Below are 15,284 nucleotides of genomic sequence, written 5' to 3' on the forward strand. Positions count from 1 at the left end.
AGTCAGTGGAAAGGTGGGAGTAGGGGCTGGATAAGAGTGGGATAAACAGGAGGCAAGGAATGGACAACTATTTAGCTAACACTTTTCCAGAAGTCCAGACTTGAAGGGAAGCAGAAATCTGGAATAGTCATGGGGGATGTAGGGAATAAGGGAAAATCCATTTGAGAAGAGATGAATCAGTACTTCTAACTTTTGGTCCAGTCTAGTTTATAATGAGACTACTAAATAAAATGATTGCCAGGCAAGAATAGAGAAAAAGGGACCTCACCTATTTACCAACCTGTTTGCCAACCTATTTAACTGTTGGCAGGGTTGTGTTTTTCTCTGATGAATCAGTATTCAGTGAAAGAACAATATCTTAATGAGTGTGCAGCATAAACTCTCAAGAACTATGAAGAACAATAAAGGGTTTCCCTAGACAGAACTCTCAAGAACAATAAAGGGTTTCCCTAGACGCTGTTTAAATGTTTGGGTTGTTTTCTCTTGCTATTTAATACATTAACAGTAGTTCTGATACACCTTACAGAGTGATTCCCCAGAGCTGATCCACGAGGGCATCCACGAGGGCATAAAGCCTGCATGGTTGCTACACAATGTACCCCTAGTTCAAGAGATTTCCACATTTACCCTGCTGTGATTAGAATTCACTCTGTCTTGTGTAGGAATGAAACTACTTTGCACATAATAAGCTGATATATTTTCTTTTCTCCTTAAGCATCCTCCTTCCCTCCCCACCCTTCCTGAATCACAGCTCCAGGAAAGAAAAAGGACAGGACTCCCTGAGGGAGAAGGTCCTCATTAGCAGGGCAGAAATCTTGAAAAACAGAGATTTGAAGAGAGGAAGGGATTTCTCCAAATTCCTTTAGCTTCTTCAAACACAAATAGCCTAAGGGGCTAGAGTCTTACCCTACACCCAGCGATAACAGGACTCAGGGTGTGCCCTGGAGGAAGAGAAGAGTGTCCCTTTCAACCCTGAGAACTGTGGGGAAAAGAAGGGAGAGAGAAGAGAGCAGGAGGTGATATTTGTATGTACCTCTGTCACTTCTCTCTGGGCCCAAATCTGGAAAGTTCCCATATCATGTACATCTGAGAGGGAAAAGGAAATGTCCTGTGTGCCTCAGTGATAAAAAGTGGTGGTACTGAGGGGGCTGGTGGAAGCCTAAGAACAAGACAAAAAGGCTCCCTCAGGCCAATTGGCTTGGACCATGGACTCAAGAGGTGGTTACCGATCAATCACCCTGGATGGCTAGCAGCCATTAATCTGTGGAGAAGTCTAGGCCAGCCACTTCACAGCAGACACCTGTGAGGATATAGAAGGAAGCCTTGAAAGTCTGAGCCTGCTGACTCCTCTTCTCCCACTTGGAAGGCACTCTGAGTTCTGAAATAGACTGAGCCACCATTTTGAAGAACTAAAAGTCAGAAGGACATATTTGAAAAGCTGGACGTTATGCAAAGAGACTGAGTTGTACAAGAAGCTTTTAAATCCGGTTCTATAGGCAAGTGGAATTGTGAAGCAACTCTAAGGAAATGGTGTTTTCTTTCATAGTTAGAAAGGCTTGAGCAGCTTTCCTTTCTGTCATTCGATGTGTGGCTCCTCCACCTCCAGGGAGAGTGTTTTTGGGGAAGTGTTTCCGCTGTGACTCACATGACACCCTTTCCTGGGCAGACAGCTCAGGGGCTGTGGTAGGCAGTGCCAGACAACTCCAAGTCAATTGAAAGGGAATGGGTCTCCTGGGAGTTTGCTAACCTGATGGCAGGTTTCCTGGACACCGTGTCCCCTCCAAACCCAACACCTGCTGTGACAGAGCTGTTTGTGATGAGGTGAATAACAAACAGTTTTGCCAAGGTTGGGTCACAGGGGAACAAAAAGCACACTTGCGCAGGTGCGGCCAGTCTCCCAGTTTCTCTTATAATTTTCTCTACCAAACATAACTCTTGTCTAAAGCTTTGGCAAGATTTTTAGTCAAAGCCTTTAAAGTCACATTTGTAAAAGAAATGTTTACTATCTCATGGCTGAAAAGTATGCTCAATTCTGCTGAGCTATAACCTGAAATTTGTGGTTTTTCTGAAAGGTGTATTTCATCTGTAACTGCTCAGAGTATCTTTCTATTAAGATCAGCTATAAAATAAAATATTCGTATCAGAAAAATTAATGAGACTGGCTCTTGACAGCCACTTTTCTGAAGATATTTCAGTAGATTTATCCTGTAGATGTATTCATAAGTGAATGTATGCCCCTGCAAGGGCACAGAGTCAGCAAAGCTTTCCTTGTGACCTGCACATCTCTCCATCCTGATATGACTGCCAGATTTGGGCTCTGAAATCGTTGTTTCCTTTTCTTTAAACCCGGTGCCTAAATATATTGTTTGGTGTGTTGGTCAGAGTTTTCTCATAAATCATTTACACTTCTATGTATTCCTCCGTATTTAAGTCCTCCTGATAAACTAAAACGTGAAAAAAGCTATTATGTGTGATTTTACAGGACCCAAGATGCCAAGTGAAGGTACCTAGGGAGGCCATCAGCTGCACTGCACTTGCCATTGTTTGACCAGGATTTTGGCCTTTAGGGAACATTACATATAAAGATTAAAGCCAATTTAGTTGGAAAGCCTCGAGACTAAATATTGAGAACTATTTTATCACCTAGATTTCCAATCTTGGAATTGTAGCACTCACTCACTTATCAAAGTAGAATAGACAATAGGTTTTCTTTTTAAAATATTTTTTCTCTTGAAATTGGAGAGCAATGGATTTGAAAGTAGCTCCCCATCCTCATCCATCCATGGTAAGTATATATACGTATATATTATATATAAAATACATATACAAGTACATATATACATATATATTATATATCAAATATATCAACATAAGATAATATAGAAATATAAAATATATAATTATTAAATATGTAAGCATATTTAAAAGCCAGATTCACTCATAGTTTTGGTCCATATCTCTAATCTAAAGAAACCCAATTGGTACCTAACAGCTTATTGGCAGTAAAATTGTATCGCACCCCTGAATGAAAGCGTCTTGTCCTCTTTGAAATTTGTACCACGTGCATTACCTATCAAATGTGTTAATCCGTAGGTATTTTTTTCAAACTACACATCCCTCTACCATGTCCCAGGGAACACATTCCTAAGTGAGCCCGCCTCATTTGTCTTGTTGCGCAGCCATCTCCACACTAGCTATCCAGGTATAATGCCCACCATTTTAGAGATCCAGTCCCCTTTGATCCCAGGTCACAGGCTTCCCTTGTGTGTTGTGCAGATGTCAGGTACATGTAATTTCTGCTCTTTCGCATTGTTCGTTCCAGTCTACCTTCCTTTGTGTTCCTGCCTTTACCCATTTTCAGCTGCGATTAATGTATACACTATTAAAGGGAGGAGAAAGCTTATTAATTGAAAAATTGATTATGTAACCTTGAGGGTTTTGTTTTCATTACCTCCAGTGTCCAGGAAGGGCGTTATCCTTTCTGACTTAACAGGGGATTTTTCCACTGGACTCCTGACAACATCTTGTGTTCAGGCTACAGTGCCGTTCTCTGCTAGCTTCCTTATTCATGCAAAAACGTGTTGAGCCATGGGCAAATTGAATTTACATTCATCCAAAGATGGGGTAAACGCCACTGCTAACCCTGAGAAACCTAAGGTAGAGAATTTCAGAAAAATTACAGGGGCGCCTGGGTGGCTGAGTCAGTTAAGTGTCCGACTTCAGCTCAGGTCATGATGTCGGGCTCTGTGCTAACAGCTGAGAGACTGGAGCCTGCTTTGAATTCTGTGTCTCCCTCTCTCTCTCTCTGCCCCTCCTCTCTCTCTTTCTCTCTCAAAAAGAAATAAACATTTAAAAAAAAAACAAAAAAGAAAAATTACACAGAATAACAAATACATACAATAAGAAATGCAAAGCACTTTGAAATAAGCTGGGCTGACATCTTCATTTAGCAGATATGAAAAGAGGCCCAGAGAGGTCCACTCACAGATAGTGGTAGGACCAGGCCAGACATCTAGTCTCCAGCATCCTATTTTGTCCTCCCAACCTCATCCCCAGCTACTCTCTTCTCCCAGCCCTATTCCATTTTAGTGAATTACAACGCAACAAAAAAAGAAATAAGACCTATACAGGCCTGAATATTAAAAATTATCTGCTGATTACAAAACAATTAAAAATTTATATACTAAAAAAAAAGGATCTCATTATGCACTGGACACAATAAAAATTTTTTGAAGTTTATTCATTTTTGAGAGAGAGAGAGAGAGAGACAGAGTGTGAGCAGGGGAGGGCAGAGAGAGAGGGAGACACGGAATTCAAAGCAGGCTCCAGGCTCTGAGTTGTCAGCACAAAGCCCAATGCAGGGCTTGAACTCAGGAACTGTGAGATCATGACCTGAACCAAAGTCGGTTGCTTAACCAACTGAGACACCCAGGTGCCCCTGTCCTGGATGCAATTTAAATTTTAAAAGGCAACAAATTTTTCTCTATAGTAGAAATAGCCTCTCTCTCACTCATGTATAGATAATATATAGCATATAATTATATATAATAATATAAAACAACAGAAACTTTAAAATATGGAACACATTTATATAACCTATGTATATTATTGTGTTAATGTTTACTTATTTATTTTGAGAGAGAGAGAGAGAGCATGAGTGGGGGAGAGGTAGAGGGATGGGGAGAGAGAGAGAGAGAGAGAGAGAGAGGGAGAGAGAATCCCAAGCAGGCTCTGCACTGACAGTGCCCAAACTCATCAACCGTGAGATCACAACCAGAGCTAAAATCAAGAGTTGGATGCTTAACCGGCCAAGCTACCAGGCACCCCTTCCTATGTGTATTCTTAAGGAGTCTTGTGCACTTCAAGGGACAGATTCTTAGAAGTGGCATGTAAATGGTTTCTCCCAGAATGATAGTTAAGGGGGAGAAAAGAGTCAAAGAATGCAAAACAAGCGTTAATAGAGTATAGGAGATCAATATATCATTAGAATGTAGAAGGCAAACAGAAAGGAGGTAACTGATTTTGGAGAAAAGAAAGGCAAAAACTAAGTGACCAGAGCACAGGCCCCCAACTGAGAGGGGCACCAGAAAGAGAAAACTGAAAGAAACAAATTATCAAAGAAATCTGATAAGAAACGTTTTCACAACTGAAGAACATTAGTTACCAGACAGAAGAGCCAAACTGATTGCCCAGCAACATGAGAGAAAGGGTCCACAGTAAGGCCCAAAGCTGGGAAATTTTGGAATACTAAGAAGAAAGATAAATGTCCAAGTATTTCCAGAAAGGAAACTCCCAGTCACAAATTGACAGTCAGATGGGATCAAGATTTCCTACAGAAAATCTAGAAGTCAAATCTTCAAAATTATGAAATGATTTAATGGAGGATTGTTATATCTGAACTATTAGGCAAGAAAGTAGAACTCAAAAATATGTCTGGATGTGCAGAATACCATACCTTCTACATGTTTTTCTAAAATGGAAAACAAACTCGGTGTCTACGTGTATGTGCATAGATATGAATATAAGTAAGAATAATATATAGGAAGTTCTAGACTTTTACACCTCAAACTTTTACTTTATTTTTAATGCTTATTTAAATGTTTATTATCTTTTTAAAAGTTTCTTAAATGTTTATTTATTTTTGAGAGAGAGACAGAGCATGAGCGGGTTAGGGGCAGAGAGAGAGGGAGACACAGAATCCAAAGCAGTCTCCAAGCTCTGAGCCATCAGCACAGAGCCCAACACGACGCTCAAACTCACAAACCATGAGATCATGACCTGAGCCTAAGTTGGACGCCTAACCAACTGAGCCACCCAGGCGCCCCCACATCAAACTTTCAAACCGTGGTTAAGTTGAAGGAGGCGGCTGGGATTGGCGAGGTGGTCAAGGGATGCTTTGCAGCTAACTATATTGTGTGTTGACATGTGTTTCTAGAAATAATGTATTTGTATATGATCTGGGTGATCAAAAACTATTCCAAATTTTAATGTTAAAGACTTTATTACTGCTACAAGTTAGTTTCAAATGGGAGATTGTTCGAAATCGAGGCTTTTCTCTAACTGTTCATCTGGATCCACTTGTTTCAAGTGCCCTCTTTCTTTCTATTTCTGGTTTTAAAAAGTCCAATTTAGGCTAAAAGAAGCTGTTATGATTCGTTGATATCACTGCATTTCTGTTAATTAGCCCTTCAAACTTGATTGGTTTTTAGTAGAATTACAGTGATTCTGAAGCAATCGTAAGTCACCTGTTCCTCAGCCATATAGAAACCCACATCTGTTGCTGATGATCTAAGCTCTGAAAACATCAACAAGCAAACTGTAGAGACCTGAGTTTCCAATAAAAACTCTGTATAACTTTCAAAATATGTTTAAATTCATCAGCGAATGGGAAAGAAATTAAGGAATGCTCAAAGCACAAAGCCCAAGTGAAAGCAGGTACCCAGAGAGGCAGAGAGAGAAGTAAAGCTGTTTTTCACCTTGAAAGTACCTGTCAAGTTGACATTGAACTTACTTTTTTTTTCATGATGTGTGGGTAGTGGACAAACAGGAAATGTAGACAAAGTGAGGAGTCTAATAAAAGCCCCAGTACATAAACTTGGGATTTCAGAGGACCACACAACATCACAGTATTCATGAATAAAAAATAAACTCATCATTTCAAAGAACTGCAAGAAAATCGTTGGTCTCAAAGCTTGGTGTTTTAAGGAGGAAAATTTCTCCCTTAGAATTCATGATCACAAGATATCCCTCATGTGGGTTTAAACTTCAATTCACACCGCCTAACACACTCAGGATTTCATTTAAATATGTCTCATCCTAGAAATCTTTGGGGCTCCTGGTGTAATCAATCTATTTGTCTCTAAAGGAGCCCGTCCTCAAACCAGACCTTATGCCATTACTACAGTTAAATTTCCAAGAAATATCAGCTCATCAAAGCAATTACAATGAATACAAAGAAAGTCCATGAATGAGAACCTGCAGAAACAAAAGACAGCAGAATGAGCACTATAAAACTTTATATTTTGGAATTATGAGAAACAGAATGTTAAACAAGTGCTTTTAGAATTGATAATATGCTTCAAAAGCAATTGACTAAAAAGGGGGATGAAGTACATTTGAAAACAAATTGACTTTTTATGAATGAAAACACAATTACATTTAAAATTCCAGATTCCAGCAATAGAGAGAGACTTAGGAGATTTTGAAAGAGACCTATAATATTACTCAGTAGGTGTAATACTGAGGAGAGTGTCAGAGATGAAAAATATGGTAGAGAGATTAAGAGCCAGGATGGATAACATGAGAAGAAGAGGTGAGCGACAATGAGGACAGGAGAATATGAGAAGGGGTTGTATTTCAGAGTGGATGAAAGGTACAAATTCATAGATTCAGTAATCCCAAACAAGATACATTTTAAACAATTCCATATCTCTATGCATCATATTGCAGTTTCAGAAGACCAAGGACAAAGCAAATATCTTAAAAACAGCTAAGGAGAAATTACTTTTAGAGAAATGACAATTAAATGCAAAATTGGCTTCTTAGCAGTAGCAATGGAAGCAAGAAGCCAGTGGGCTAGGATCTCCAATGTGCTGAAAGAGAAGTTCTGCCAGTCTAGAGTTTATCACTTAAAAGTGACAGCACTAAAGGCATTTTCAGTCCAACCCACATGACAGAAGATGAGGGGTAGGGGTGAGGGGGCAGGAAGGGCTGAGTGATTACTGTTAGCAGACCTTCATTAAAGGAAATCATAAACCTTTATGCTAGTCAGAGGAAGAATCAATCCAGATGAACAGCCTGAACAAAGACCAAAGAAAATTGTAAATAGGTAGATAATTCTACATGAACATTGATTATATAAAATGATAGTAATGTCTTATGGGATTAGATTAGAACTGACATATAAAACAATTCTATACCATTCAAGAAGAGGTCATTGGTATTAAAATATCCTACGTCCTTGTGTTATTCAGCAAGAGGGTAAAGATATTGACATACACTTGCTTGATTGTGATAAATATTGAAATGTCTAGTATTACAAGAATATATAACTTCATATGTTTGAGAGAAAAAAAATATGAGGTTGGAAAAAGTAATCCAAAAGAAAGAAAGAAAAAAAGTACAAGCAAACTTGAAGAGGTAGAAACTTCCAGTTATAAAATAAATAAGTCCCAGGAATGAAAAGTACAGCATAGAGAATACAGTCAATAAGATTGTAAAAAAAAAAATACAACATAAGATTTAAAAAAATGAATCCATTAATATCAACTATTGATACTAATGTCAGCATATGTCAGAGGTCTGGCCTCCCAGTTGTCAGGAGCAGTGGCCTAAAATGGTCAGAGTAAAATCAAGACCTGAGCAATTTGGAGGCCAGTTTACCAAAGAGTTAAGAGTGGGATTCTGAGCATTTCTCTTAACTATAGAGTTATAGCGATGCCTACAGGCAGCGTGCAGAATGAAGGATGAGATCAGTGGTAAGAAGAGTATTAGGATGCAAATCCAGTTATTGTAGCAAAGTCAGAGTCTCCACCAGAAAGCAAATAAAAGGCAGCTACACATGAGCTGGATAAATTTCCTAAACAACAGTCCTGCATCTCCCTGAACACTTCTCAGAAATGGCATTGAAATCCCCTATTGGGAAAACACTTCTGAATTCCAAGACTAATTAAAAGAATGATAGTTCTAACTTTGATCTGTTGCGATAAAATTAGTATGTGAACTGGGGAGAACAGAGATGATATTATTTCCTAATACAACATTATATTAGCTTCCTAATCAATTAATATATACTTTATCCAGTTTTATATCATATTGAAATATTAATATTTGATTTGACATGTCTGTGGCCAGTTTCAAACAAGACCATTTTAAACCAGTTATGTCTTGGTGTTAGGGGCAAAGGCCCTAACTGCGTCTTTGCTTCTATGGGATGCTCTGATTCAGTTCTTATCCTTTGGGTTCATACCTTGTTTCAACAGAGAACCGGCTCAAGCCAGGAAGGCTTTTTACACAGGGATGCATTTGGTCTCTACCACCTCTTAGATAGTTCAGAAGGCCCTTGAAGATTTTACACATTCAAAATATCCTGGAATACTTCCGACCAAGTCATAAGGTCATCACCATTATCTGCTAGTGACATTTTGTTCACTTTGACATTTTGCCTCAGTGTTCATTCCTGGTTCTTAATGGCTTTGTCAGCACCTCACTGAGTTGGCAATGACACCCACCACACTCCTTATCACCCAGCCTTGGAGAATCAGTTTAGCATCGCATCCCTTTGTTTGTTGCACCTGATGCATCCTGCATTCAGACTGTTCATGCTGCATGTACAGTAATCAAACTGCATTTTTTAACTCAAAGGCTCAATACTTTTATTTAGTATTAAACCACAGATTGTTGGACCTGTAAGTAGGTCACACCTTGTATGGAATGACCCAGCTCTGTCCTTTGCCATCTGGCTACATGAATCAATGTCAGATGGATGCAAATATATCTCTGAGAGGAGACCCTGGAACACAGTGCTGATATACCAGCCACCAACCCCAGGACAGTTACCTGTCCCAGAAAAATGTCTTCAAGGTAAATCCAAAGGCATCACAGCACAAGTTTAAATATGATTTCACTGTCTATTATTTTCATTGGATGCTAGAGTCTGAATAGATTCTGACTTTGCTTCATTTATCTTACTTTTATTACATGCCCAGAAATTCAGAGGGATTCAGGGACAGCATGAAGTGGATATGGAAGAGCATGCAATAAAAACTATATGTAGCCTCAAGGGCAAAGAAATAATCATACTGAGACAATGAGGTTTGTCTGGCTATTTGTCCAGTAACCAACTGGCTGCTTGATTATCACAAAGCCACTGGAATTAATGTGTCTTCAGGGTTTTGGACTTCAGAGCTTTAAAGGTACAATAAGGATTGGGATTAATTATTATAATTATAAATATTATTTATTTAGAGGTAGCTTTGTTTGCACAGCTAACGCAGCTGACAATAGTGCACGCAGAATAGAAAGATAAAAATCAATAGAGAATAAATGGGGAAAATGAGATGTGGGGGAAATAAAAACAGAAATGTAACATGGAGGCAGGAAGGAGTAAGTTAGTAAACCACACACAACACACACCCCATAATAGCATGTATATTAGTTGGTGTTGAGCCACGGAGTCTGTAAGTCAAAACCAGCTGTAGAGAGGAAATATCCCTGGACTAGCTTGGGCTTGCATAGAAGGTTGGCATCTTATACTTCCCATCCCCAGATGCTTCCATATATTTATACTATCCCCATATCCTTGTTGTCGTACATTTCTCCATTCAAACATTTCCTAAATTCATTTAATGTGTCTGTACCATACCAGGTTCTGGGGAAAGCATTGTTTATAAAAGTAGACACAGTCCCTGCTCTAGCAGAACTAATGGAGAAGTGAGAGAGGTAGGCAGAAAACAAATGATCACATAAAGGAATGTGTAGCTACAAACTGACATACCTTCTCTGAAGGAAAAGATGATGTTTCCAGGAAAATTTATTACAGAAAAATCTAGACTAGTCTGGATGGGGTAGGTATCAAAGGGTAAAAGATCAGGTAGGACTTCTTGGAACAAGTAATATTTGAATTGGGTGCTGAAGTTGAGTAGGAACTAAGTAAGTAAATGATGTGGGGTCCAGTGGAGTGAGGAAGAGTATATAGATGGAGGGAAATCTTTGTAGAGAGAAAAAATAGTACATGCAAAGGATGTGTGGTAGGAGGGACCATTATGTGTTCAAGGGACTGAAAGGCCATGGTAGAGAGTGCACACAAAGCAAAGAAGAAAATATAAAATGGGGAAAGAAAGGTGGACGGAAGTGAAACCCACACATTAGCAATTTTGGTTTTTATCCTAACAAGTCTTAAGCTTGGGTGGAGGTAGTGATATGACCAGATTTAAGTTTTGAAAAAATCCTATTGATTGAAGAGAACAAATTAAAGGATAGAAGGGGCAAGCAGGATGTAAAAGATTAGGGCTATTCTATTAGTGCAGTCAAGAGACATTAGCCGTGTGGACTTGGTTTGTAACAATGGAGAAAAAGAGAGGTAGAAGGATGTAAGAAGTAGGATTTGGTGCTAGGTCAGTGGTAGGTGGAGGGAAAGAGTCAGAATTACCTGGATTTGAAGTTTGTGCAACTGGGTGGTTATTGTCACCCATCACTGGCCCAGGGAATTTCAGAAGACAGCCAAACTGTAAAAGATGGAAGGAGCCATGAGGGCAGAATTGGACATGGCATGACTCAAATGCCTTAGAGGCATCTAAGAGAGAAGTCATGCAGATGGTGAGGTATACCAATTTAGAATGAAGAGACAAGTTCGTTGGAAAGCAAAGATTTGTGAATCAGATGTAAATACAGGTATAGGTATAAAGGTGGAAGGGAGACATGAGCATGAATGAGGTTCCCAAGGAACAGAATATAGCAAGAGAAAGAAAAGGCCTCAGATGGAGCCTTGGAGCACTTTCAAGGAGCATCTTGGCCTGAGGTTATTCTGAACACAGCATTAGAATTGTAGGGGCAAGAATTTTTTTTTTTTTCACCACGAACTTCTACTTCTTCCCTATTATTTTGCTTTGTTTTGTTTTACCAAGGATAGACAACCATCCCCATTTCTGGCTTTAGAATTTCCTTAGGTAACTCTAGATTACCTCTGCCAGTAATGATAGAAGTTTCACCATAAATGGTCTTAATCAAGATGAAGAATACTTTTTAATTGGGTTAGATTTTAATGAACAGGACTTTATATGTGTGCTAAATGATGCTTGTTACCAAAACCGTTTAAGCGTTAGTGATTTTATGCGTTTGTCTTTTACTAGTCAATTACTTTGGCCTTGACCTGTGGGATTAGCATGAGGTACTGGCCATAGATGGTCTGAGATTTTATTTGAGATGGCTTGGGGTTCACTCACAGTCATTTACTTAGAAATGACCACCTCATTTATTTTAGAACATGACATCCTTGGGTCAGTCTTGCAAGCTCATTATTGTAAGCTATGTTTAACAGAAGTATAGGATTTTGAAACGAATAATCGAGGAAACTAGTAGAAAAGTTTAAGTTCATATTATACAGTAGTTTTCATTGTCTAATATTGGGTTTTCATAGTAGATATTGAATAAGAGGATACTATCCTTATTGATAGGCATAGTTTTCCTTGCACAATTTTTTTTAAAAATTTGTTTTAATGTTTATTTATTCCTGAGAGAGAGAGAGAGAGAGAGAGACAGAACATGAGCGGGGGAGGAGCAGAGTGAGAGAGGGACACAGAATCTGAAACAGGCTCCAGGCTTTGAGCTGTCAACACAGAGCCCGATGCAGGGCTCAAACTCAGGAGCCGTGAGATCATGACCTGAGCCAAAGTCGGATGCTTAACAAACTGAGCCACCTTGGCGCCCCATCTTTCCACCATTTTTGTTTTGCTGAATTTGGTAGTGATGACGTTTCAGTGAAGAGCTGCATTTCATGCATGTGTGTGCATGTATTTGTACATGCTGTGTGTGTTTGCCCATATTTCTTATGTAATTAAAACCAAGACATCAACTATGATTTTTTCAGAAGGAGCAGTAACTGTATAACTTAAGCAGCCAGTAGAAGAATCTATTTGTTTCTTTATTTTTTTTAACGTAGGCAAAAGGCAAGAACGTGTTTTTCAAATTAATATGAAAGATAATTATGGAGCTGCACTGTCTAACACGGTAGCCACTAGCCACAAGTGGCAATTAGAATTTAAAATAATTAAATAACCTTAAAAATTAAGTGTTTGTGTCACAGCACCCACATTTCAATAGTGCTGTGTAGCTGGTGTCTACAGTGTTGAACAGTGCCAGTATGTAACATTTGCACCGTCCCAGAAAGTTCAACTGAAAGGTCTCTGACTAAAATAGGAATCAAATCCAGGCTACTGCCAGTTTTGCATAGCCTGATGAACTAAGAATGGCCTTTACATTTTAACGTGATTGAAAAACATGGGCCGCCTGAGTGGCTGAGTCAGTTAAGTGTCTGACTCCAGGTCAGGTCATGATCTCATGGTTCATGAGTTCAAGCCCTGCATTGGGCTCTGTGCTGACAGCTCAGAGCCTGGAATCTGCTTTGGATTCTGTGTCACCCTCTCTCTCTGCCCCTCCCCTGCTCACGCTCTGTCTCCCTCTGTCTCTCAAACATAAATAAATGTTTAAAAAAAAATTAATGATTGAAAAACAATCAAAGGAAGAATGACATTTTAGAACGTAAGAAAATCATCCAAAATTCCAAATTTAGGGTTTCTAAATAAAGTTTTATTCAACACAGCCATGCCCATTCCTTTTTGTATTGTCTGTGACTGTTGTCTCACTGCAGCTGCCAGAATGAGTAGCTGTAACAGACCCAATAGTCTGCCAAGTCTAAAATGTTTACTCTCCGACTCTTTACAGAAAAGTTTGCTAATGCTTGAGCTAAAGGAGGGAACGTAGCAGTGTCACAAATCACTTTGAAAGAGACCATTCTGTGTGGTTTTGGTAAAGGAAATCAGAGGAAGGAATAGTGTCCTCAGAGCTCATGCCCTGATTTGCTTGCTGGAGGATACCCTACATGTTAGGATTTGATGGTGGACTGGGGTAAGGGCTCCAGAAGTGCTGGAGGTAGCTTTTAACATGAATCCAAAGGGCTTCATCAAAACCTCCGCTTTCTCAGAGTCTTTCTGTAATTTTTTAAAGATACTGTCGAAAGCTCATTTCTGTCTAGAACCCCCTATCTTCCCCATTGTCAAAACACAAATTAAGTTCTCTCAAAGGCTTGACAGCATGAAACAAGGAAATTCACTTACCCTCCTGACGGCATTGCCAATTACCTTCTTAACCTTCTCTTAGGCGGAATGGCTGAAACAATGAAAAATTATTTTGAGTGGGACCTGAGCCAAGCCAGCATCAATCTGCTCTCATTATTATCATGTCTCCCCATCTCTTGAGAATGGGCTCACTATTAAGAATATGCCACCTCTTATTGGGCCAGGATTAAATACATGCAAGATCTTCGTAGAGCCATTCCCTGTCAGAAATGCCACAAGGCTATTGAGAATTTCTGCAGGAACAGGATTGCATCTTTTGTACCTGTGTATTGACTGGTGCTGTGACAAAGTACCTTAGGAAGCTCAGCCAACACCCATTGGATAATGTTGTTGTACAAGATTGTATCTGGGGGGAAAAAAACCCTCAGGAAATGCATTGCTTGTTTAAATCTCTTAAATCCTCAGCATTAGCCTTAAGCCTAAGTGACTTCAAAGGAGTAAATCATCAGGAAAATCTGTGACCCAAGGGAATGTCGGCCAACAAAATGCTGTCCAGGTTTTCTTGGGCATGGCTAAATTCAGGCACAAATGCAAATCCCCACCTCAGGAGTGTGCACCCTTGACCTCCCAGCGGCAGTTCCAATCACTGGCTGGTAGGGGGTTTTTCAGGTTAATACCATGATATGATAGAACGAACATGAGCTCATATATTTCCAGTCTGTAAGATTTCTGAGCCTGGTTCCTATCCACCTACTCTGGTTTGTACTGTCTTTCTTTATATCCTGGGGCAAATAGATATTTTTGGAATGTTCTGTAGGCAGATTTGAGGACATCTGATCAACATAGAATTCCATGTTGATGCATGCCTGGAAGGAGTCATTGGACCAGTAATTCCATAGTAAAGGGAGTTAAAATTCAGCCTTTTTGACATTTAGTTTTCTTGCTGACATGCATCTGATTTATTTAATTTAATTTAATATTAATGAATGGAAAGGGTAGAGCAAACTGGGAACATATAAACCATTTGGTTTTTAAACCAAACAAAACAAAAAAAAAGATTCTTGGAGTAAAATTTTGTGTTACTGAATGGGATTTGAAATTATGATGGAGATCCCTGAAGCATATAGCAGCAGTTTGGGGAGCAAAAGGTATTTTTTCACCACATAGAGGATCCAATGCCAGATAGACGGTCTTGTCAGAAAATATCATGAAGCCCATCTGTCTTTGATAATTGCTTCAAATCGTCTACATATATAATCCAAAGTCTCTTTTTAAATGTTTATACTGTCAGTGGTCTTTGATTTGTAACCACTGGACCAAGAAATGGTATTAGCTCCATCATGCATCATTTCTAGAGGATGTGAGGAAGGGGACCATTGGAGAAAATGAAAGAAGTCTTATCAGAGAAAGAGATGGGTAAAAAGAAAAAGAAAAAAAAAACAGAAAGAGAGAAAAGAAAGGGAGGAAGGGAGGAAGGAAGGAAGAGAGATG

At 39.2% G+C, this 15,284-nt stretch overlaps 1 protein-coding gene and 1 long non-coding RNA gene across 5 annotated transcripts in view; one reads left to right on the forward strand and one right to left on the reverse strand.

Annotated features, from left to right (window-relative positions):
- Positions 1 to 13,921, reverse strand: part of LOC122496561 — a 35,947-nt gene extending 22,026 nt beyond the window's left edge. For both annotated transcript variants that reach the window (XR_006300857.1, XR_006300856.1), the window contains exons 1-2: positions 13,833 to 13,921; positions 11,150 to 11,225 (exon numbers count right to left, since the gene is read on the reverse strand). This is a non-coding gene — a long non-coding RNA (uncharacterized LOC122496561). The remainder of the gene's footprint in view (positions 1 to 11,149; positions 11,226 to 13,832) is intronic.
- PLCB1 (phospholipase C beta 1) overlaps positions 1 to 15,284 on the forward strand; it is a 702,259-nt gene that overhangs the window by 634,325 nt on the left and 52,650 nt on the right. The window lies entirely within an intron of this gene.

This window comes from Prionailurus bengalensis, chromosome A3, assembly GCF_016509475.1.
Source record: "Prionailurus bengalensis isolate Pbe53 chromosome A3, Fcat_Pben_1.1_paternal_pri, whole genome shotgun sequence".
Taxonomy (NCBI): Eukaryota; Metazoa; Chordata; class Mammalia; order Carnivora; family Felidae; genus Prionailurus; species Prionailurus bengalensis.